This window comes from Lepisosteus platostomus, chromosome 3, assembly GCF_059453375.1.
Source record: "Lepisosteus platostomus isolate fLepPlt1 chromosome 3, fLepPlt1.hap1, whole genome shotgun sequence".
Taxonomy (NCBI): domain Eukaryota; kingdom Metazoa; phylum Chordata; class Actinopteri; order Semionotiformes; family Lepisosteidae; genus Lepisosteus; species Lepisosteus platostomus.
The window spans coordinates 69,285,832-69,309,504 of NC_142613.1; the positions used below are offsets into that span (position 1 = coordinate 69,285,832).

The following is a 23,673-nucleotide window of genomic DNA, read 5'->3' on the forward strand; positions in this document are numbered from 1 at the left end:
TAAAGTAACATTGTAAATATTTGTCCTTACAGAGGGTTTTAAACAATTATTAGTTTACTGAATGTTAAGGTTTACAGTTTTGAAACGACTAATTATTTATACTTTTACTAATACTATATTTAAAAGTTCTTAATGCTGAATTTAGTTTAAGAGATTTTTTCCCCCATAGAGTCTCTTACTTTGTTTTAGGGCTTTATTAGAAGAGACAGACTAGGACAATTCATTTTCTAGATCTAGTAAGTGTGAGAGGGAGGAGGTGGAGTCAGTCAGCAGCCTGTCTGTCACCCAAGCGACACTATTCATCCCAGCATGCAACTGGGCACGGGCAACGAATATCGTCTGTAACACCCTGTCAAGTGTCCTGCTGCTCAGCCCCCAAGTGTGTTAAAGTGAGAACTAATTTATCCTGAACTAAGAAGTAGTATATATGCTGGAGAAGCACCAACCTAAACATGCATGAATTAAGAGAGCATAAATTGAGAGCTACCTGTGAGTTGGACTGTCTGTTGGAACACTTGCATGGAATATCTAAACAGTTTTACCGGAGAACATGAGTTTTAAGAAAGCACAACATTCTGAGATACACAGTAACAGAAATAAAAACAAGTCTTGGCTGCTAAACATTGTCAGTGTGTCGTTCATGAATGTTCCCCTTCTTTATAACGGTCTTGTCTTTAAAGCTAAAATAGAAATAGTAATGCAAAGATACGTCTATAAATAAGAAATGTGCCCACCTAAAGCTGATTAATAAGTTGTCTTTTTGCACTAGGAAACAAAAACCTAAGTAAACTAAACTACTGCGCAAGGTCCTGAAAGAAGACTACACTGGCTCCAATCCTGGGCCCTGCACCTTCCAAGAGAAAAAAACATGTGGAAGAGCTCGGGCTGTCCCGTTCGTCGTGGTGACATTCCCCACAAAGCCCACGTAATGTGGATCAGATCCCTGTCTTCCGCCATGGCTGAAACAGTGACAGATCCAGGCTTCATTTTCACACAAACAGTGCCTCAGTCATTCTCAGCTGACTCCATACCAGTGCATGTAAGACATGAACCCGTTTCTCAAGAACATTTCGGCATGTGCCGTGTCTGCTTGCTTAAGAACACCCTGCCATTAAAGAAGCTTATGATGTGGAGGAAGCAGAGAACAATTTATTTTAGCAAGAGGTGTGCACCTGGGCCTAGGCAGCCCAGAGAAATAACAGGATATTGTTTCCATGACAGATAAATCTTTTCTGTACCAAATGGCACTCGTGTGCCTTCCTGTGGCACCAGGACATTTGCTATGGCTCCTGGCACACTCCAGGGTGCCACCAGCCTTTTGCGTTTCCTTTAGTTTGCCAAAAACAGGAGCCCATCCCCGACCAGCCAAACAAACACCGAAAGCGTGGTTTCTAAAACCCACTTATCGTTGAAAAAAAAAAACAACAGACAAGCACCTTCTTATCTGCTGCAGACAACAGCGGGACTACTATTTTCATTAATAAACCAGGAACAAAAATGATAACATCTAAATTGCTTATTTCATTTGGATGAGATTATCGGTATGTCTTACAATGGGGAAACAAAGACTCAGTTCTTCGGCAGCTAAGATCAGGCACAGGATGTCTCTTGTATCAAGGCAAACGGATGACCTACTGCCCTTGTTATTGAAATAAGGACCAACGCATCCGAATTAGAATTGGAAAACCTCTAATTCTCTGTGGACTTTAAATGGCATTCAACATCTGTTAGATAAAGCAGTGTGAACTCTTATTTTACATGCGCATGAATCTAAAGCCCTCTTCAACATTCTTTCACTTTTAAGGCATCATGACAAGCTTATTAAAAAAAAATTAATGTCTGCACATTAAAGATGATTTTGGAGAGCAGTCACTGTATCTTACAATAAGCTAAGGGGTGATGCTATTGACATCTGAAATCTGCTTTTACTCTGTACTTTTGGGATGAATGTGTTACTAAAACTGTCAAAGAGGGGACTGTGCAACTTGAACTCCCCTTTTAGCAGTGAGCACTGAATGGGAATTGTGTGGAAAGACTGTACATTAAGAAGCTCCAGTTTACAGTAGTTACACACATATTACCCACGTTTGCCTACAGACCCAAACACCAAAAATAAAAAAGCCAGGATATCCTTTACCTAAATCATCAATCTGACTGTGGCAGAAATGCTTGGATAATTTAGGACATGCTAGGAAACACTAGTGGAAAAGGACACAAATAGCATACACACTTGGAAGAAACCGTAATACCAGCTAGAGAGGCTATTCAAAGAGGTCTCACTTTTACCCATGTCTGTGCTTTTTACATTGTTCATTTAAACAATGTTTTTACCTGGGTCTAGGAAGCAAATAAGGCTGCCAGTGTTATAGAGTTTAATCCACTGTTTAACAGGATGCAGGCTCTCTCATACTGCTGTAGTGTTGCCGGAAGAAGTCATAAACTGATAATTGCAGTGTTTTGATTTTACACTTCTGTTTGCCTTAGTCTATTGAAAGTAGGCGATGAAGGCCGGAGCATCACAACACTGGGTGCTGACGTAAATCAAAAGCAAAACAGGTTTGCCAAGAAACACATCACATTTTTAAATCGTAGATGCAGCTTGTTTCCCCTGGTCTAACTTATTTATTGTTTTCATTAGCTGTTTTTACAATTACAGGTCATAAGGGGAAGATTGTGACTTGCGGGAGATATGCCAGAAGCTTTATTTATGCAAACCAGAGATAAACTGATGCCCCCACCCTACCGACGCAGATGTTGTTATGGCATTCATCCTGTAACATCCTGGAGCACAACACGGCACGTCCCCTGCTAAAAACATGTCATTTCCCTAAGAGCGCTCTACTGTTACTATAAGTACTGTAAAACAAAACGATAAGTGCCGACGTGTGACACGAAATAGCCCGGTAACGACTCCTGGCTGAGTTCTCCGACTCTTACCCGCCATATTGAGGACTGGGTTCTTAAAAACCTGGGCCGGGCCAAGGAAAGGCAGATCGCACAGGGGCCAACTAGAGAGTTTGTCTAGCCCGGCCGGGCAGGGCCAGCACACAGCAGAAATGGAGGTAACGCCGGCCTCTCGTTATTCTCCAACACACCCCATCTCACAGGCAGCCCATCACCCTCCCGACAGCGGAAAATTATGAGCATTCCTGGATTCAGCATCGGTAGCCCCAGAGATCCGCCTGAGAAGGCAACGCTTGTTCACGCCTCTTTTTTTTAAAAAAAAAAACTCGTTTCCGCAGAAGGAAAAAAGAAAACACAAGAGCGCATCACGATGTTTCATCGAAGGAGCGTGGAACCACAAACGCTGATCAAGGCTTCTCTGTAAGAGAAGATCCCACTGTCGCACACAGATGATCTCCGGGTTTGGGCTCCAATTAAGAGTTTAATTGAGCAAACGAGAGTCCAACTCAATAAGAAGCCAGCTGACCAGTTCCACATTATTTTGGGCTCATCAGCACAGCATAGCTACAGTAGGTCTATTTCCAGATGGGGTGGTGGAGGGGAGTCCCCATTACTTGCGACGCGCTTAGTGGCGTGTCCAGAAAAGCGCTATATAAGCGTAGAGCCTTTTTTTTTTTACATGTGGCGTGTGTGAACACACAAGCATGGACAATTTTCTTTAAAACAATATTGCGAATAAATCCAACATACCAGCAAAGGGAGCCCAGGTGGCCGACGGATCAGTCAGCAACAGACACTGATGAATGCCACGGAGTATAGAATAACTACTTAGCTTTGAAAGGAGGTGCTGTTCCCCGCTGTTAAATGTCAACACAGAAACCCACTGCTCCGAAGTGTAAAAAAATGAAGCTGTCTGTCTAGTCAACAGGTATAAAACGCTTTAACAGTGGGATGCGGAGGTCCACAAAAGTTGCCTTGACTGATGGAAAGGAGAACAAAAAACTACCTCTTTGGGTCAGCTGGTCAGGCCAAAACACTGGATGGTTAATTAATTTGAAGAGCAAATCTTAAAGACATGTTATTAACGTATTCGTACACTTTTTTTTAAAATTCACATATTAAAAAGTGGAAACACTAAAATATTGCAATCCCCATTATTTTATATTTTCGGTGGTGCTGTTATAATTTTACATCCAAAGCAGATTTCTCGGCCGTTTCAATCCCCAAAAGTTTTTTTTTTTTTAATGTAACTGCAGTGGTGTTGCGATATTTTGTTCGTGACTTGCCTACATAATTGCACCGAATGCTCCCGAGTCTTAAAAACCGAAGAGTCCCCCTAACCACACATCGCTCGGGTTGTGGAGCATTAAACCTTATATTATTAAAAAATAAGGTTTCTAGCAAATATTTTGCAAACACTAAAACTGACAATTAGCAGTTATGTAGCTCAAATTACACTTCTCATAAAAGTTGGTGTCACTTTTCCGATTAATTAGGATAATATGCTCTGATTTTTTATGCTATAAATTTTATTTTGGAATTTCCTTTTTGCTCAATGAACTTTTGTTTCAATCTGTCCTCGCTGCCCTTCTTTCATTTAGCATTGAAGCCCCGCTATGGTTCCGTCGACTACAATAAACGCTTTATGCCAAGACTATTTTCAACGAAACCACACAAAGGCTCGCAGGATTTTGCATTTGGCGGACCACGCAGAGCTGCTTTCGTGCCGTCTGTCTCGGTTCGCGTTTCCACCCTCCTGTGATATTAATTCGCAAATCCTAAATTCAATTGAACTGAAACGGGGGGCGCTTTACGAAGTGCGCTCATAAAAAATGGAACCCGGCAAATACTGCCAATGTGCAATTTTCCAGCCTCCAAGCCTTCAAACACTTTCACCCGCACACCGAAGAGCTTGCGAGGCACTCCAAAACCAAGCGCCGAAGACTTTTGGAAATCCATAAGAGATCCTGTCATTTTCTTCTACCTTTTTGGTCAATAAAATGTTAAGATCTGAACCCCATCGCCTTTTAAGGATATAACCTGTATAATTATTTTATTTTCGAAAACTCCATTCTGCTAACGTTTATGCTTTATCGAGAAACGAGGTCCCCTCTTCCAACTTTTTTTTCGGGCGTAAATCGCTGCTGCTCACAAATCCTTTGCATGGTTTCACATCATCATGAGCTCAAAATCCCTGCCTTCAACTTTCAGCTCCTAATCCACCGCAAACACCAGCGGTTCTCCTCATCTAGACTGAACACGTCCCACAAATCCTGTTGCGATTACAATTTATCTTTAACTACCTCGTTTCTTTTCTCACAATTAAGAGTCGCGCCCCTCCTTTCTCTCTCCATAAATCCGGTTTAAAGTTCCGATAGTAGCGAAGCCTGCTCAAGCTCATGCAATAATAACAGTTGTTGATAGTGCCACGTTTTAAATGCAGACACTACAGGCATATTCAACTACAGCACAGCACGACATCGAGTGTCAGTGTTTTTTTCCCACTAGCAAGTTTTCCTTCACGTACACAATGCAAGATCTAGTCTTTAAAAAGATGCGATCCAGACATCTGACCTATTGAGATGCAAATGTTACTATTTGGTCACAGCAGCAACAGCTGTAATCCAAGACTACACAATCACACAGCTGCCCGAAGACTGAATCTAGCCCTCAAACATAATACGTCGGAGAAACACAACTTATTTAATTCGGAATCACAGGAAACCCCACTTTAAAAGTATAATAACTGCCTCGCCTTAAACTTTTAACAAGGACAAATAAAGCAGTGCTACAGTGAGGCACAATCATCCCAAACCCTTTGTGCTAAAATCATTATTGAAAAATCTTAAATAAATCGAATCAATATTCACCTACTGGGGACTACTGAAGTTTGCGACAGCACAATGAGAACTGGGTTCCTGTTATCCGATTTTAAGGAGTTCAAAAAAGTCACTGTATAAAACTTACCAGATAACTAAAAGGACGACGTTCAACTTCTAAGACGTACTTGGAGAAAACCACACTCTGCTGAATCGTGTATTTCCATTCGCTTCTTAATTTTTTTGCGTTCTTATTTTCCTGCGGTAACAAATACTCGCTTCTGCCTATCTGCCATTCTCCATCGCCCCTTGCACTGCGTCTGAGGAAAGCTCCTGGCTAAATTGAACCACATATAATCAATCTTTTTCATTGTGTAGCATTAGACCAAACCACACCTCCCCCTGACGGACAACAACATCCATCTATCAGGTCTTTGCAGCTGCTGAACTCATTAGAATATATATCAACGCAAACCAATCAGTCGAGGCCTTAGGAAGGGACGTTTTTAAAGAGATTTGGCTTGTTTTCGCGCAGCATTCCATGTGGAAGTAAACGGAGCTAAATTTACGCAAGCCACAGATTTTTATACTTTCATACTGGTATTTTAGGAAGAATTTTGTTTTTGTGGAATTATAACTACTGGAGCCCGATATAATTAACTGTACAGCAGAAGACGTAAGCCAGCAAAAAGAGGACTTAACAACGGTCTTCAAAAAAGCCTTTCAACCACACATTTCTGTAGGTCATGCGTTTCCCAACTTTAATAAATACAGAAATGTTTATTTTCTACGTATCGTCGATTTGTTACCTTATCTGTAACCCGTTTTGAGATGTCGTGACATGAGACACGCTATAAAACATACAATGTTGGTATTATTTTCTGTACTGGTTTATGCAGATACTGTTGGATGGCGTCGTCTCCACCAGTGTCCCCCCAAAAAGTTGACAATAAATCTTGCGCCTTTGCGCTGCTTGAAAACACATTCTCATCACTGAGAATACGTCTCTGTGGAATTGAAATCGTTATATATACTGTACTGTACACATGAATACAGAGTCATTTACTATATATTTTGGGTAGGTTACTGTAATTCACATTGTTAATCAGTAACTGGTCGAACCTCCTACTCTTTTTGTGTCCAGTAAATTCTGGGCTGAGGCTATGTCCCGGGTCGCTCCACACATGAAAGAGACTGCGCTTCAGGTCTTCAATTGACACTGGTTTGGGGTGTTCTATCCCACAAGCCTGTGTGGGGGCGCCCGTTTAATCACATTGAGATCTGGGGCTGTGAGTGGGCCATGTTTGTGGTGGAATTCCTTCTCCTCTCCCCTGCTTCGGATTTTATGGTTGTCTGCCAGAGTGATCCGTCATTTGGGGGAGATATCTGAATTTATACCGCGCCGCCTGGAGTTGCTTTTCTGGGCAGAGATCAGGTCGCTCGCAGACAACAGCGCGCTGATCAGTGTTTCTCTACACATGCATCTGTGCAGGACTGATTTATTGTCTAGCCTTTGGTCTCTGCTAAACCACACCACACAGAACACAAAGGAGAATGGTCCCTTCAGGAGCTCCTGTGATGATGACTTCCATATGTTTGTTAACTTGTGGTGTAGATATTTTGTCTGTTGCCTACATGTTTCAAAATGATTTGCACTGTAGGCGGCGATGCCAGTTGACTTTTTACTTTTCGGCAATGCCTTGAAATAACTTGCCAAATGATGTTACCAACTGACGCCGATCAAACATCTATCTTTAACTTCTTCGGCAAATGTCCCGCGTACCCACTTAGCAGTAATTCTTTGTGCCATAAACCATTTCTGCATCTGGTGCCAACAGCCTATCAAACGATTCATTTCTCACTGAGAAATCCCCCAAATTCACAAGCCTCAAAGCCGTTCAGAGAGAAAACGAACAATCCCTGTTCGAAGACAAACTTGTTTAACCATGAGCCTTGACAGAAGTGACTTAAGCCTGATGTCCTCAATGAAAACTGCAGAGTCAAGAGAACTGATAGGCTTGTACCAGTAACACCAGTAAGGGAAGGGTGCCATCAGAGCTTTACACTCCAACAGAAAGACCTCATAGTCGGCGCGCAGGTCTGCGGGTGTCCAGTAAAGAACTGATAGGCTTGTACCAGTTACACCAGTAAGGAAAGGGTGCCATCAGAGCTTTACACTCCAACAGAAAGACCTCATAGTCGGCGCGCAAGTCTGTGGGTGTCCAGTAAAAGAGTGGACAGCAATGATACACCAAAATTCAGACATAACAGAATATTGCACTAGAGCAGTTACTTTAGTTTCAGAGTCCTTGAACGCTACTCCAAACTGTTCTTTTTAACTGACTCACTCAATGACTGCATTGATCATTCAGCCTCACCAGAACAATTCTGAAGAACCTCTCTAAAAGACTGTTTAATGCACTCCCTGTTTCTACAGTCCGGTGGGTTTTTTTTGCGCTCTTGCGAGTGCTGATTTGTAATGCCTCTCGCTGCAGACAGTGATGCAAGCTGACTTTGCTCACTTTGGGCTGGGGACCCAGACAGCGTGGTGAATAAGGATAAAAGCACCGGGCTCCTGGTTCTAAAGGTGTCTCGGCTTCTATAGCTCATCCAAAACTGTAATTCATCTCTTTGTTTTCAAGGAAACTAACCCGGTGCTTGCTGCCTGAGCAGTCTTTTTCCAGAAGAACAATGAGAATGAAGTTATTGTAAAAAAGGTTACGGAAAAATCCATTTGTCTCATGCATAGCGCTCAGATTAGCTGCCGGGCATGAAGAGAGGTAAGAAGTTGAGTAAATACCGGGCAGAAAAAGAAAGCTGCATTTCTGCCAGAAGAATACAATTGGCAAAACAGCAAGTACTTGCAGCTCTTCCGCTGGTAAGGGGACTGTTAGCCTTTCTCCACAAAATCTTTCCGATTCTTTTGTAGTGGGGTTTTCCTTCATGCTTTTCTTGTAATGAAGATATCGGTGGTGCTCTATCGTAATGTCTGGAAAGAAGCACGATGGTTGTATCTTGCTACCGTTAAGTCTGTAAAAGAATGCGCTGTCACTTTTTGCTGCTTTTGCTTTGCAAAGCTGTATGTTGATCTGCACTGCGTGTCAGTCACGCATGAAGAAATCGTGACCACAATCTGACCTACGATGCGTGTTAATTGGACTCAATTACATTTCTGTATACAGTATATGCATGGTGGATAGGATTAAGGTTAGGGCTTGACTACTCCCATATCTTGACATTTCCTCTGGTACACTGGTGGCAGTGATGAGAGCATTGCTCAGCCCTCAGGTCCAAGAGTTAAAAGGTCACTCTCCCTGCAGTACAGTAGGGTGTCCGGAGCCCTAAAGGCAGGGAAAAGTGAGTGTGGTTCACTGAACACCACTGAAGGAAATGAGCTACTGGTGGTTAAAGTATGTCGTGGTCCTCCCAGTAGCACACAGTACACACCAATGATCATGGGTTTCTAGGAGATGGAGCAGCTTGGCGTCCTGTGACACAGGGAGCTGCCTTCGTGCTCGGCACCATGAGCCCGAGCCACAGAGGGGGAATTCAGAAAGACAGAGGGAGAACTCTCTCAGGGGCAGGACAGCCCTGTTCATTAGCACATCACCTTTTGACACGGCTAGCTGGGAAACTGTCCATCTAGTTTCTAACCGCTTCCTTCGGTTGTAACGAACAGTTCTTTCCGGACCCTATGCGGACGACACAGTCCGACGGAGTGGGGAAACACTAGGAAAACGTCATGCAGGAAAACGGGGCTGAAGACAAGGGGGCGTGTCCAAGGTGCGCTGGTGCACGGGGAGGTGTGGCCGAGGCGAACAATCCGAGAGTAGTCCTTAGGGAAAATCCAAAACACAAGGGTAAGTCCAAAACCAGGAGATCCATCAGAGGAAGGAAATTAAAACCACGAAGGCCGGGTCGGAACCGGCGGACGGGGAACAGGAACGGGAACAGAGGTTAAAACCTTAACGGGACCAGGCGCTTCCTGGTCCCGGACTCGCACGATACGGAAATCAGATGCAGAGCCCGGATGAGCGTCAGCGCCTGGCTTTTAAGGTGGGCAGGGAATGGGAAACAGGTGCAGAGAATGAAGTCTTTAGTGAAAGGGCTGGAGCACCCTTAAGGAGGGGGGGGACTATAATCGTGACATCGGTACAGCACCGCGGGGGAGCCGTAGCCTATCCCAGCAAGCCAAGGGAGCAAGGAGGGATAGAAACTGGACGGGACGCCAGTCCACCGCAGGGCACACACAGACACACACCCCAGGGCCAGTTCCACACGAGCGTGGGGAGAAAACACAAACTCCACACAGACTCCGTCCAGTGCCTCCTAATTCCTCCTATTATTTTTTCTGTTTCAATGTAAATTACCAGCTCACAAAGGAATCTCTGTGTTTTATTCAAAGCTCACGGATGTGCAGCATAACTTCATACAGCGTGAACACAAACACTGTAGCTGTAAAGCTCTAGCAACGTCACACTTGTTGAGCTGAGATACTGCATGGAAAACTTTAAATGGCCACAGAGAGAGAGAGAGAGAGGATGACAGAACAGGGAAGGACATTGTCCTGATTAGCATTTATGACATTTTGTAGTTGAACAGCGGATGAAGGTTTGAAAGAAGAGGTGTGCTAGCAGGCATTGCTTTAAAATGCAGCCAGCGATGAAATCAAGGGCAGAGAGGTTTACTTTGAATTTAGAGGAATGAAATTCTTGGAAAGCTCCACAAAAAGGCCCATAGAAGATACTGTTCATAGAAGCTTCTGCTCTATGCTTCTGCCCATGTAAATCTATCTTTGTACACTTCTCTTTGTAAATGTGTAGTCCTGAGGTATTTTCAAACTGAACAAACAGAACAATACAAACAAAACAAAAAAAACCCACCAGGAACGTACTCAAATGACAATTCATAATATTGGTTTACCAAGCCCATTGAGCAAAAAGTATTTTATTCATCTTACAAATACAGGTTAGACACAACAGTTCACGTTACAGTAAGTAGAAGCACGAAGCCTGCTGGGAGCTTCGGCTGATGGCGACTGTGTAGTGACAGCGAGGTTTCCAGGTATCAGCTCTGGCTGACGAGGGGACTTCACAAACGGTTTGAAAGTCAGTGTCGTGTTTTTGTCATTTTGCCTACATTGTGCCAGCACTCTTGTTTTCCCCACTGTGCTGTCGCTCCGACAGAGTGGGCCAAATGTTGGTAAACCACGCAGGGACAGGACAGGACATCTGAAAACCAGAGGACCGTCCAGAAAGGTGTTTGACAAAGACACCTAGCAGTGCGGGGCCCTGGGTTCAATTCCTGGGCTGTTTCTATAATCTCAACATGTTCACATGGGTTTTCCTCCCACAGTCCAAAGACACACTGGTAGGTTAATTGACTTCTGGGGAAAAAAATTGGCCTGTGTGTGTGTTTGTGTGCCCCGCCTTGCACCCACTGCATGCTGGGACAGGCTCTGGCCTCCCCACTACCCTGCATTGGATAAAGAGGTTGGAAAACAGATGGGTGGACCCTATATCAGTGGCTACAGGAGGTTTCCAGATAATGGTCTTCCAGATAAATGAATAATAAAAACATAGACGTGTGTGTTGCTGTGTCAGAACCTTTTGTTTTGTGACAGTTTTCCTACAGCACTAACACTTCATCTAAACCATTTATAAAATATGCTCTAAATGCATTTCCACTTTCAGAATTACAAGACCTTTTTATGGTCTATTTGCAGTGTTGAAAAGCATGTTTTCTAAGTTTCTTTTTGGATTTCAAGGAACCCACATATTGTTTCCTAGCTGGAAAAACAAGTATATTTATATTTATGTACCCTGTGCCAGAAGTTGAATGTTGTGGAGGGCAGCTGACAGATTTCGTGCAGCTGAATTCTAGTGTTGTATAACAGCAACTTTATTTTAACAGTTATTTACTGTTAACATAAGCCAGTCTAAAGGCTAGCTTCATGTAGTCACAGTAGTATTGGAATGCTGAAACCAGTTGTTTTTTACAATATTGCAGTTAGTTTCTGTCTGTGTGTTAATTTCAGTGAAGTACTTCAGTGTCATGCAGGAAGGGAGCACTGTGGAAGAGGAGTTTTCTTTCTCACATGATAAATAAACAGAATCACGCCGTACACTACTGTATATCTACGCTGCTCACACAGTAATGGTGAAGAAACAGGTTTCGAACCTGGTTCAGTGGGCTTGCCTGACATTGGAAAAAAAGAATACCAATAAAAACCAGTGAAGTCTGGGATGTGAAGAGCACTGAATGACAAACGGCGGACATCATTTGTGGTAGAGGGCCACAGTGGGTGGAGCTTGGATTCATGAGAAACATTTCTATTGTTCTGAGGAACGTAGGAGGTCAGGGCTGTTTCTTATGAAGGTGCAAAAAAAATGTACTTTTGGTTTTAGTTTGTTTTTTGCATTGTTGCCGTCAATTATAAAGCAGAATATTTTCTTCAGAAACAGAAAGTCTCCTGCCAGGTGGAGCACCAACAGCTTTTTGTTAAATCCAGCAAAGGTAATGATAACAGGTTTTTAGGACAGTAAGACCTCCTTATAGAGAGCCCCCCTTGTTGTTATCGGTTTCTTGTTGTTGATGCTGATATCTGTGCGCGGTGGAGAATTTCTGGGTTTACAGCTCGTTCAAAACAAGCAAGTTGAGGGGCAGTGTTCACCACAGCCCTTCTAGACAGCAATTTGCAAACATTTACATAGAAAATGTAGCGAGACAAAAGAAAAATCTTCCAAATGTTATCCATCCGTATAGCTGGGAAGACAAGGAAACATCAGGTCGAAACAGCTGAAACTGGGTGAAGGTGTCTCAGAGGTAACTGAGGAGACCCTAAAGATCTTACTTGTGGTGATTGTTTTCAGAATTTTAGAAAGGTCACAAACAAGAGAATACTGTTTGGCCCATCTAGCCCAGTTAGAGGTTAGAAGCCGATTGATCACAAAGATCTCATCAGGCTGTTTCTTGAAAGAAGCCAGGATATTGGCTTCGAAAACATGGATAGATAGCTTGCTCCACACTCCCACTACCCTTTGGGTAAAGTCTGAGGGAATTAACCACAGCCTTAGCATTGTTAGCACTATATTCTAAACAGCTGGCCAGCCATGTAACCAGCAGCCTGATTATGTCTAATGTATGAATATAATATGCTCCTTTTTTTACTATTACGATAGATGCATAGAAAGTTCTGCACTTCAGATCAGAGCTGTATAATTCAGAGCTCTCTTCATATCATCATTGTAAATGAGAACCTGCTCTTAATTCACCTGGTCTGGTTACATAAAGGTTTCATTTAAAAAAAGGGATTCAGATTGTACATTGTTCAAAGGTAGTGCGGACTCCATGATAAAACACACTCCAATGAAGAAGGAATTGGCCCTGTTAATATTTTTTTTCCAGTAGTGGCCGAGATGCATGTTGTAAAGTAATATTGTTGTCCTGATCCTTCCCTTCTTTCTGGAGAAAAACATGGACTTGATAACATTAGTCATAGCTGTAATTCTGCATTGTTTATGGGGATGACTACTCTGAGGGTGGGCAGTCTGCTTTCAGTTCTCCATAATTCATGATAACGTGCCTCTTGTCCCATCTGGAGTCTCTTCTGATAACGCTGTCCTCAGCAGATGTGTGCAGCGCCACCGCGGATGGGACTGTGATGTGTGGACACACTGACAGTGGTCTCCAGGGCGCAGCCCTGCTTGCTGAGGCAGGGAGCAGCTCAGGCTGAACTCAGGGCTTTCTCTTTAATGCTCAGGAGCTCACTACACTGTAAGACGGAGGTATGGATAGCTAAAGGGACAAAGCGTTCAATCTTAAACGTTTTGCACGGACATGAAGAACTTTAAAGTCACAGGCCTTTATCTGCACACAGTATTTTGCATTTCTGTTTTTATTTTTTGGGGGTAATACAACATCACTTGACTGGCCGAAATCTGTAGCAACACCCCATGAGCTGACACCTACTCTAATGGCTAGTAGTCTTGAACTTGAACTTTATTGCCATATGTAACCAGTACATGTACTGGTACAATGGAATTCTTACTTCCAGAAAGTCATATATTCCACTACAAGTGAAAGAACAGTGTTTTGGTGACGGCATAAACTGTAAAATGATTTGATTCAGAAAACGACTGTTCAGAAATTGTGTGTCCTGAAGGGATTGGACTCGTGAAATGACACAATACAAACCTGTAACAGATGCTGTGTAATCATTATGAACACATAACCTTTGAATATATGGCACCTCCAGGCACTAAGGTGGTGCTACGTGTTACGTGCCAACTAAATGTATAGTAAGTGGCTTTACAGATCATACAGTAATGGTCACCATAAATTGTCTGTTTTCTCATGTGACTTGTATGGTTTGAAGGAGAACCCAAAGCATCATGTAGATGGTGAATCATCACTGAACTGCTCATCAGGGACATTTTTGGGATGACACTAGGCAGCACTAGTAACTGAAGGCATAACAAGGCATGCTAACTTCCTTCCAAAACATATGCGTGCTACAGAATGACACTGAACAGAATTACACTTTCCCTGCCAAAGAGAATGAGAAAAAAGGCATGTCTTTTAAACGCCCTGGGCTGACAGGATATTTTGTATCTCGGCACTCCGATTTACCATCAATCACTTTTGTTTTGATTGGGTGTATCATACATCATCTGCATGTTATTGAAAAGAGAATATGTTTATACTCAGGATTCCCTGGGATCCTGAAACATTACACAATATAAAAACTCACAACTGAGTGCCCCACCCAGAAATGCTGGCACAGTGGGAAACTAGTCCTGGCCTTGAGGTACCTGGTGCTATGTTCTTCCTCTGCTCACAGCTGGAACTCTGCTGCTATTAACCCCAGCTACTGCATGCTCAGGCTCCTTATAAAGAGGGTGTCACGCCAACTTCTTTCCTGTCCTTGGTCTCAGGAAGTGTTCCGGTAAATTGCATTTCAAATGCACTGGGTATCAAGGGTGACCCCTACAGGTGTTCACCGGAACTGCTCACAGTGCCGGTCACGAACGCAAACGCAGCGCAGAAGGGCAGGGCTTTAATACAGTATAATCAGATTTTTATTCCGTTGTTGCAACCACATGACGAAAGGGGCAGAGGCAGCAAATGATAGGGATTCCGCAATAGTGTAATTGTGAGCACACAGCACTTGGCTATACTGTATCATCTGAGCTCTCTTTGTTATGTGTTTGTAGCATGTGCAAACCCCCCCAAAAAAAAGCGATTGGAGGGATTTAAACTTTCTTAGCAATAATTAATTATTATTAAAAAACCTAACTGTCATTAAATACATATTCTGCTAGTTTACTGACATCACAGCATGGCTTAGAACAGCTAGACACTCATTTAACACACTGCCATCTATATTTTCCTGACAGTACAGATAAAAATGACAGGTATGGAAAAGATGTGTACTTTATTTGAGGAGCTTAAAATCTGGCATTGCACTATCTAACATTATCTAACAATCTGTTGTGTGATCTGTACTTCTCTGTCTTGATTTCATGTGATACTGTTATTTTACAAAACATTTAGAATACTTTTTAAAATGTCCACTGTTTGCACAACTAGGGCTACCTACCTTAATAGATCACTGCAACTCTTAACTCCAAAGCGTCACAATGAAACACCAGGAAACATTATCAAGTCAATCTTATTAATTGTTGAAGTAAAACAATAGGGAAATAAGCTGCCAAGATTTTATATTTATTTGCCCCATAAAATGACTGTTAGAAGGGAGTTGCTTAATTAATGCCAGAAACTTGCTATACATTACTGACCACAGGGATTAAATATTCTATTAAAGAACAGTGAGTAATGGTCATTTTCTATTACTGTCTAAACCGCATCCAATACTAACTGAAATGACAGCAAGATTATATATATAAATGTATGAAGCATTTCTGTTTTTAAAGGCAGTGGCAGAAGCAAACATAGCAACAGTGTTTATTGACTTGAATGTGAAGGAAATACAAAAAACAAAGAAGTGAATTTTAGTCTTTCGTAATTTATCTCCATAAAAATCATTCATGAGAAGACTCACACTCACTATCACAGACTTTTTTACTTGTATAAAGTGAAGATAAAGAACTAATGAAGAAGTAATGTGCTGACCAATGTCTAAATAAAGTTAGTGAATTAGCACCGATGTGTCTAACAGGTAGGACTGCTCATATTATATATACAGTATATAATAGCTTTCCTATATGTATATGTGCAGATCCCTTGTGTTCATGTGCCGGAACTTGGTGTTATAATCTTCTTGAACAGAGAGTACAATACAAATTTTGTGCCAAGGCACTAAGAGAAACTGGCCAACATTTAAACAATTGGATAGGGAATTACCACACAATTATACTCCTGCCTTAGGGGTAAAATATGTCAAAGCTGAAATGAAATACTGCATCCACTGACCCACTGTAATTGGTCTTTCTCACTCATTCTCTTTGGTCCAGGCACATCAGCAATAGCTCTTGGCAACCTGACAAGATTGGTCTATCTCTGTGCTTCACACACCAGGGTTAGACTTTTCTCTTGTCTATTTATTTGTTCAAATGAAATCGCCAAGAAGACTCATGTTTCTCATTTTCAGCAGAATCCCCCGGGAAGCAGACTCGCAGCTCTTTAGTTTGTTCTCATGCATGAGGATAGCGCTGCTATCGATTTGAAATCGCGCACGAGAGGACAGGCAGGGGCTCGGAGCAAAGCCGGTCAGATCTGAACACAGCCTGAACACACACCTGAACACTGCCACAGGGCACCTCTGGTTTGGAGCATTCTGAGATTTTGAAAGTCTTGGGACGGAAATTGCTTTAGTTTAGAACGAAAACCAAACCAACTGAGGCAGACATTGAAAACTTTCTGCAAGAAGTATCCACAGAGGTGAAAATAAATTGGTGCTATATTACAATAAAGTCTGGGAAATCTCACTTGCATTCCTTAAATGGCAAATTTCACCTTGGCTTATTTCAGTCCTGAGATTCACAGACTCAGGATATTCTGCGCCTTTCCCTGCAGATCACAAGCGTTATCACAGATGCCAGTTTTGCGCTGCCTTAATGCCGTTGCCCTCTGAGAATTTACTTCTGGCTGTCAATTGGGACTGAACAGGGAAGGGCTTTTGCGGATGAATGACTTGCATCCAGATACTATTCAATCGTCGAGGCGAAACACTGCAGTGCATAATCTAATTTCCAATGAAAATTAATCAGGAAAACAGACTAAGCTGCCGAAAAGGGAATCACAATTATTTTCTAAGACTAGGAAAAAAGGCAGTCAAGAATGTGGACATGGGATTTAGCCACCTGACTGTCAGTAATGAGCATGGGCATAAATATTTAAATCCCGTCGATGCAGGGCAAATCCATCACGAAAATGCTGACTACTTCGTGAAACAAAACGTCAAGGCTGGACAGAAACAAGCAAACCGGCCTCATTGCTAGGAGCACCTAACTATGCTGCTTTGCAAATGTCTGTTTTACTTTGCATATCTCGGACGTTTTGCATGGCATAGATTTCTCAAGGAGTTTCTCAAACTCCAGACTTGGCCATATACTATACTTCACAACACAGATCCAGGAAATATTGTCACAGAACCGACACCAGGGTATCAGTAAAGTCAGAAAGAAACATAAATCTGCTGTATGTTTATGATGATCTGAGGTCTTTCCAGCGTAAAACACACAACAAACAACAACAAACGAGCCAGCTAGAGAATCATCTCGTGGGGCTGCCTTTTCTTTTTTACACCCTAATTACTACAGACTATGGAAAAGTACATAGAGCAGCTTTGAGATCAACATTTTCTTCTTGCTACGTCTTGATGTGTGCTGCTAAAAAGATAGGATTGTGGGGCAAAGGATTTTAAAAATGACCATTACTGGGGCAATGAGTTCAACATTATGTTGTTGTTTTTATCACTTAAGAAGCGAATTTAGATCTTTCTCTATTAAGCAGTTTTCTTTAGGGGGACAGATTCACCAATACACATGATATTACATTACTGTTAAAAAATGATTTGAGGGTTGACTACGCTTGTCTGTTTTACACCAGAAAACAAAAATCCACTGTATTCTTTCCTTAGGTCCAGAGCAATTCCACAGCTGTGTTAATAAGAAGCCACAGGGTGTTTTCTCATAAGCAGACCACAGCTTTGGTCCGTCGTGATGGAATTCCAGGCGTATGTCCTACAGCAATGTGTGAATCACTGCACGGAAACAATAAACAAGGAAGGCGCAAACAGTGATTTAAAAAGCATTTTTAGATCACGCTGTTCCCTTTAGAAAGAAACAAAACAAGAACAGAACAGCTCACAACCCACAGCACACTACAGCTAACAATCCACAAATTACTGCCACAGGTCTTGGATGTGTTGACTTCTGCAGGGAATAAGGAGGCTCCCCCTGACAAAGACAGAGGCTGGGTTTAATACCTGATTCTGAGCCGGTAACCAAGTGTTGGATTTTCAGACTTAAGGGCCTTTTGGCTGAAATGACCAAACAAAGTTGACACTCTGCTTTTACCAAACTGTTCAACTCGTTATTCTTGTGGATGAACGGAGGTCCCATATCTAAGGGGCAAAGTGACGCAAATCAGTTTGGCCTCACATGTCTCAATCAATGTATTATTCACTTTTTTTGTGGGGACAAAAAACACCTAGAATTTGAATTCTACACGATTCCACACAATCTACTGTACACTACAGATAAATGTCATGCAAGCAGACTTTGTTAGTGTGGAAATAAAATGTATGCAAATAATACCAAACCAGTAGTATGAAGGAAAATAATTTATTGCTCAGCACTAGAGAAGTTTATGTACAGAAATTCTGTAAGAACTGTGTTAAAGACTATGGGCCATCACGTTAGTGCTCACAAAGTAATCTTGCTGTTGTGTCTCTGGGTGCACAAGCCAGGACTGAGTACCAGTGTTCCTCCTCCAGTCCCAGAGGCAGGCCAGCTGCTGGTTCGAGCTGGAGGTCACATTTAGGGGAAGAGATTAGTGCCACCGAAGCTGGCCCAGTTTACCACTTGGCTCGATCCACTGCAACAATGCAGTACACTTTTGAACAGTTGCAAATCGTATTACTTGTTAGATTATTATACACAATTCAATTCAAGCTGTATTGTCCCATTTTGGGAAATTTGTTTTGCAGCACACTCCCAACATAATAACAACACAGTGGACAGACAAAATGTACCAACCAAGACGTCGGTGCAACAGTGTTACAGTAATATGAGGGAGAAGATAGTTCCACTACATTGTTTGAAAGAGATATTGCAGTGGGCACTAAAGACTTCCTCTATCAGTATTGCACTGGGGGATACAGAGGTGTCTCCCAGGCAGGACAAGCATGAAGTGTGAATTATTAAAGCGAATATACGGTTTTATGGCCTTTCTTCAACTTGTACATGTTGTAAATGCTTTGGTGATCCTGCACTAATTCCTTGACCCACGCCTTGCACCGTGCTGTACTTTGTTCCTGAAATGAGCTCTTCACAACTCTTTCCAGAACAGATTGACGTTTGCTGCCATAATGTCTCAGTGTACAGATCTACAGTATACTCGCTCCCTCTTACAGTGCCCCTTGATCTTGGAGATCTTAATTCCACAGAATGTGGGAGCGTCGCATGGCTTCGACCTGTCCCCTGCAGTTGCGATGGCAGTGCCAGCTGAGCCAGCCTTTGCCAAGGGTCTTTTTAGCATGGTCAGAAATACTGCGCCAATAATCCACAAGATTAAGCTGCATTGTGTATTTTTCTCCATTATAACACTCATCTATTTTGCCTTCTGAATTGTCGGAAACGTTATTAGAGTGAAAGTTCAGTTGGATGTCCGTTGGACTTTGCACTTTTTAGAGGTTTATAATTCCGAACATGAATAAAGCAAGGCATAGATATTGCTTTTACACAACTACGATTTAAAATATTTAAACTTTGCAGAGCTCATTTTTAGACTTCACACTTGCATTTGAAATTGATTAGCTATAACTTTTTCCATCTACATGAGACTACAGTTTGTTAAAACTTTTGATGCTATTTCATGTGAAATATTTACTTTCTATTAGCAGAGGGAAATCCAACATGCTTAAAAACAATAACACTTCGGTGCAGCAATAAGGTGGTTCTTCTTAATAATCAAGCTGTTAAAAAGTGAAACATCTGCCTGAAGAGTTTGGATTACACTGGGGTACCTAAATCTACAGCTTTTCAGCTTTTATTGATTGCTCTTAAAAGGGCCCCAGAGTCAAAACATTGTCAAACATGTGTATGTCTGCAAAGTACACAGAAACATCAACGGTGTTTCTAGCCCAGTTCCCAAGTCGGTTTCTAAATGAGTGTTGTAGCTATTTTTAGGATCCTCTGCACTCTTATCCTCACGGGATTTGAGGAGTACGCAACAGAACTTGACAAGGTGTTGATTTTTCTGAAATAAAGTAAATGTGTAGCTGGACTTTCAAATGGATTATTATGGTTTACAAATGTAGGCTTTGGAAAAACAAATGGAGGCTAAACATTTCAAATCAGTTTGTTAGAAAACACTCAATTTGTTATAAAAGCAAAAATTTAATTAAGAGAATTGGTGTATTTGAGGGTTTCGCCCTTAACTAATTTTTAGCACCTAACAAGTTTCATTAGCGAACCACTGGTGGGGAAAAAAACCGTGATTAAATTTATTAAATGATCAAATACTGACCGAATGACATTATGATCAATGACACGGTTGCCGGTGTGTTAATATCCATTTGTGACAAATGTTAACTGCCAGGGCTAGTTCTCAACTTGTTGGTTGTAAAGTAAGATAATCGCACAGAAATTTCCTAAACAGGTTTTGAGAATCTAAAATAACGCTGACCACATCTCGCCCTTTGTCATTTTTACGTTGTTGGAAGTGGACTGGTGTGAAATCCCTGCCCGTTTGCAGTTGCCTGCCTCTCCATTAGGAGTGATGGCAGTGAGGTGAAAGGGTCTTCCTCCTTGTATGGTGCTGAGCGGATTGGTTTGAAAGGTGAACCATGTGTCTCTGCAGGCCTACTGTACATAAAGGTTAAGTTTCTGAATGAGCTCTTCTGATGTTGTGAAGTGGAATCCAGCCATGTGATTTGTCGTTCCACGTTTCTTTGATTTCTTATATCACCTGTCTGAGGGAATGTGCCCTGGAAGAACACATAATTATAGATGAGGCCGAACCTGTGAAAGTACACAGTGCTTCCAAGAATTACTTTATTCTCTACAAGCGCCTTTTAAGCCCGGATCATTTTACACAGGCACGGTGGTATATTTGAACGAATGGATGTTGTTTTGCTGCACCTTAAAAGCGTTTCAGGCACACTTGTCCTCTCATACTTGCAGATTCAGATCCAAACCTTTTGACTTTTTAAATGAGGTAAAAGCAGACCGAGCTTCGATAACATGATACACAAAATGTACATTCTAAGGCTTGCGTTTGTAGCCTTTTAAACAACGTTACTGGAACATCTGAGTGAAGTACCATCTTCAAGGGTACAACAGCAGCCCCCTCCCCCGACGATCTGAACCTGCAACTTCCTACCTTTGAGTACTGTGCGCTAACCACTACTACTGCTGCTTTCATTTCAGTGGAGCCAAGCCTAATTACACAACTCGTACATTTATTGGCTATTTCACAAGAACGAGTGTTTTAAGTCTTGAGATTTAATCTTAGAATGACGAGTGGAAAATAATCTGAACTCCGCTGTCCGGTGTGCAGACCATAGACACTATTCAGTATTGGGCGAGTACCCCAGCACCACAGCGACTTCTAGTGCCCAGTATAAGAGATGAGCCACATGAGGTAGCTGTGAGACATTTAGCCACTGTGTCTGAATTCTCTTAACCTTCTTTCCCACTGTTGTGACCATAAATGTGGCAATACTGCACAATGAACTAAAGAGAAGGGCAAACTTTGTCTACTGAAGAAAAGTAGTGGTGAGAAACCTCAACAGTTACACTGTACTTTAAAGGTTATGCCATCTGTCGAAAGATATGGTTCTAAGCTTCTCTTGACAGCACTAAGCCTATCACACGTGAAGGATGTTTTTACAGTAAGAGGAAAGTATAACTGCATAAAAATTCCCACAAATAGGTCAAAGCCATCCTGCTAGACTTATAGATATTGCATTTCTTACAGGTGACCAAATGCAGTTCTCACTGAAATCAGAATGGTTGCTGGGACAGAGATATAATTGTATTGGTTTTCTACACATAGGAATAGAAAACAGGACCTTTGGGAGTGCATTTAGGCCAATTTAATACATCAGTTCACAGATATACTTGTCGAATTGTGTTGCTTGACCACAATTGGTAACTTACGCTAAACATCAATCTTTTAAATACAGCTCTTAGGCACTGGGGATTGTCCTCTCAATACCTTCTTGATCCTCAGACTGGGTGTGTGATAAAAATCACATCCCCACACCCTTCCTGTCCTCTTCCTTAAAGCACAGAATTTTAATCACGGTTTCATGGATATCTTAGGGTACTTAGAAACAAAGGCAGTAAATGGGGTGTGAATTAACTTAAGAGTGGGTACATTTACCTACAGTTCTGTTTATAACAGGTAAGATTTAACAGCAAATGTGTTTATAAGAACTAACTTCAGTTTGAATTTATCAAACTCCTAATCAAGAGCATTAACATAAGTCCTCCAAACTGGAAAGACTGAAAACATTTAAGTTGTAAAACCACAATACACTCTTCTGTATGTTTTAGAACACAAACAGGAATTTCGTTTGTAATGATTTCTAATTCTCACAAAAAATGAACACCAGTCTGTGAATTCACTGAAGATGTCACTGTGTGATTTAAACTAACCACAGAACATCCCATTTGATCATGCCTTACAGACATGATCTTTAGCACAATATGGAAGACTAGAGACTTAATAACTACATCCAGCATAACTGTTTTCTGTGGGCAGCAATACATTGTACAACATAATGCTAAGCAAGATTATTACTAATATTGGAATGATTTCACACAAGAAATCAGAAATATTAAAAATGACTTCATGTGCCACTTTGATGAGGGCTGATGTCACAATTCAGGTAACAAGGTGCTATCCATTAATCGAGGATTGCAGGAGGGTTATTTTTCTTACAAATGATGAAATGCTCTGCCTTTTGGCCTGTCGCAGATCTTTGTCATATTCCATTAGTCAACGTCCCCGACTATCATGGGCTTGCTAACCCTTTCATAGAAGCAAATAATAGTGAAGGTGAACTGTGGATGGTGATGAAACAGATGTTATTCACTCTTTCACTATGGCAAGTCACGTGGGCTTTTCTGATGTGCTTTCCTGTACCGGTCACAGATATTTAAGAGACTGGGTGCTTGAGCTTGGCCATGTGTTTCACAAAGAGCACTCCGTTTATGAATGAAATGAGCCGGACATTCGGAGTGATTCAATGTGGGAGAGGCCATCCAAAAAACAATCAGATTACTTATCTGCAGTGCTGTTATACGACATTCATTGCATCGCACGTCAGTAGAAGCAGATAAAAAGAATCAAGCCAGCAATGTTGAAACTGAATAGATTCACCCCTTCAAACTGCTCCAAATCTGGTTTATATACTCACACTGATCAGCCAATTGGGGATATTTTTATGTGCCGTACTTTTATAAGGGGAAGGCTCTAAAATTGTTTTTGCAAAAATGTCACTACAGAAGGAAACCTGATCTGAAAGAGCAGAAAATGTCTGATTTTAAATACTTTTTGTTTTGATTAATGGATTTTCTTTGGCACTCAGTTGGTAAAAGGATAAACCTATTTCTGCTGTATCTATTGCGTTATTGGTATAACTAACACAGGTGGAATTGTTCGCAAAGTACTCAACAGCCCTATTAATGTAATATTTAAATGTAATTTATATGCTGCCTAATCACCATATATAGATGGAAAAAAAAATGCCATT

General features: G+C 41.7%; 1 protein-coding gene across 3 annotated transcripts in view; it reads right to left on the minus strand.

Annotated features, from left to right (window-relative positions):
• The window catches only part of tiam2b (TIAM Rac1 associated GEF 2b), a 120,507-nt gene that overhangs the window by 94,163 nt on the left and 2,671 nt on the right, over positions 1–23,673 (minus strand). For 2 of the 3 annotated variants that reach the window (XM_088626603.1, XM_088626598.1), the window contains exon 1: positions 5,872–6,093. The exons of the other annotated variant lie outside the window; for it this stretch is intronic. The gene's annotated coding sequence lies outside the window, so the exon portion shown is untranslated. Of the gene's footprint in view, positions 1–5,871; positions 6,094–23,673 lie in introns of those variants that run through there. 3 annotated transcript variants of the gene reach the window in all.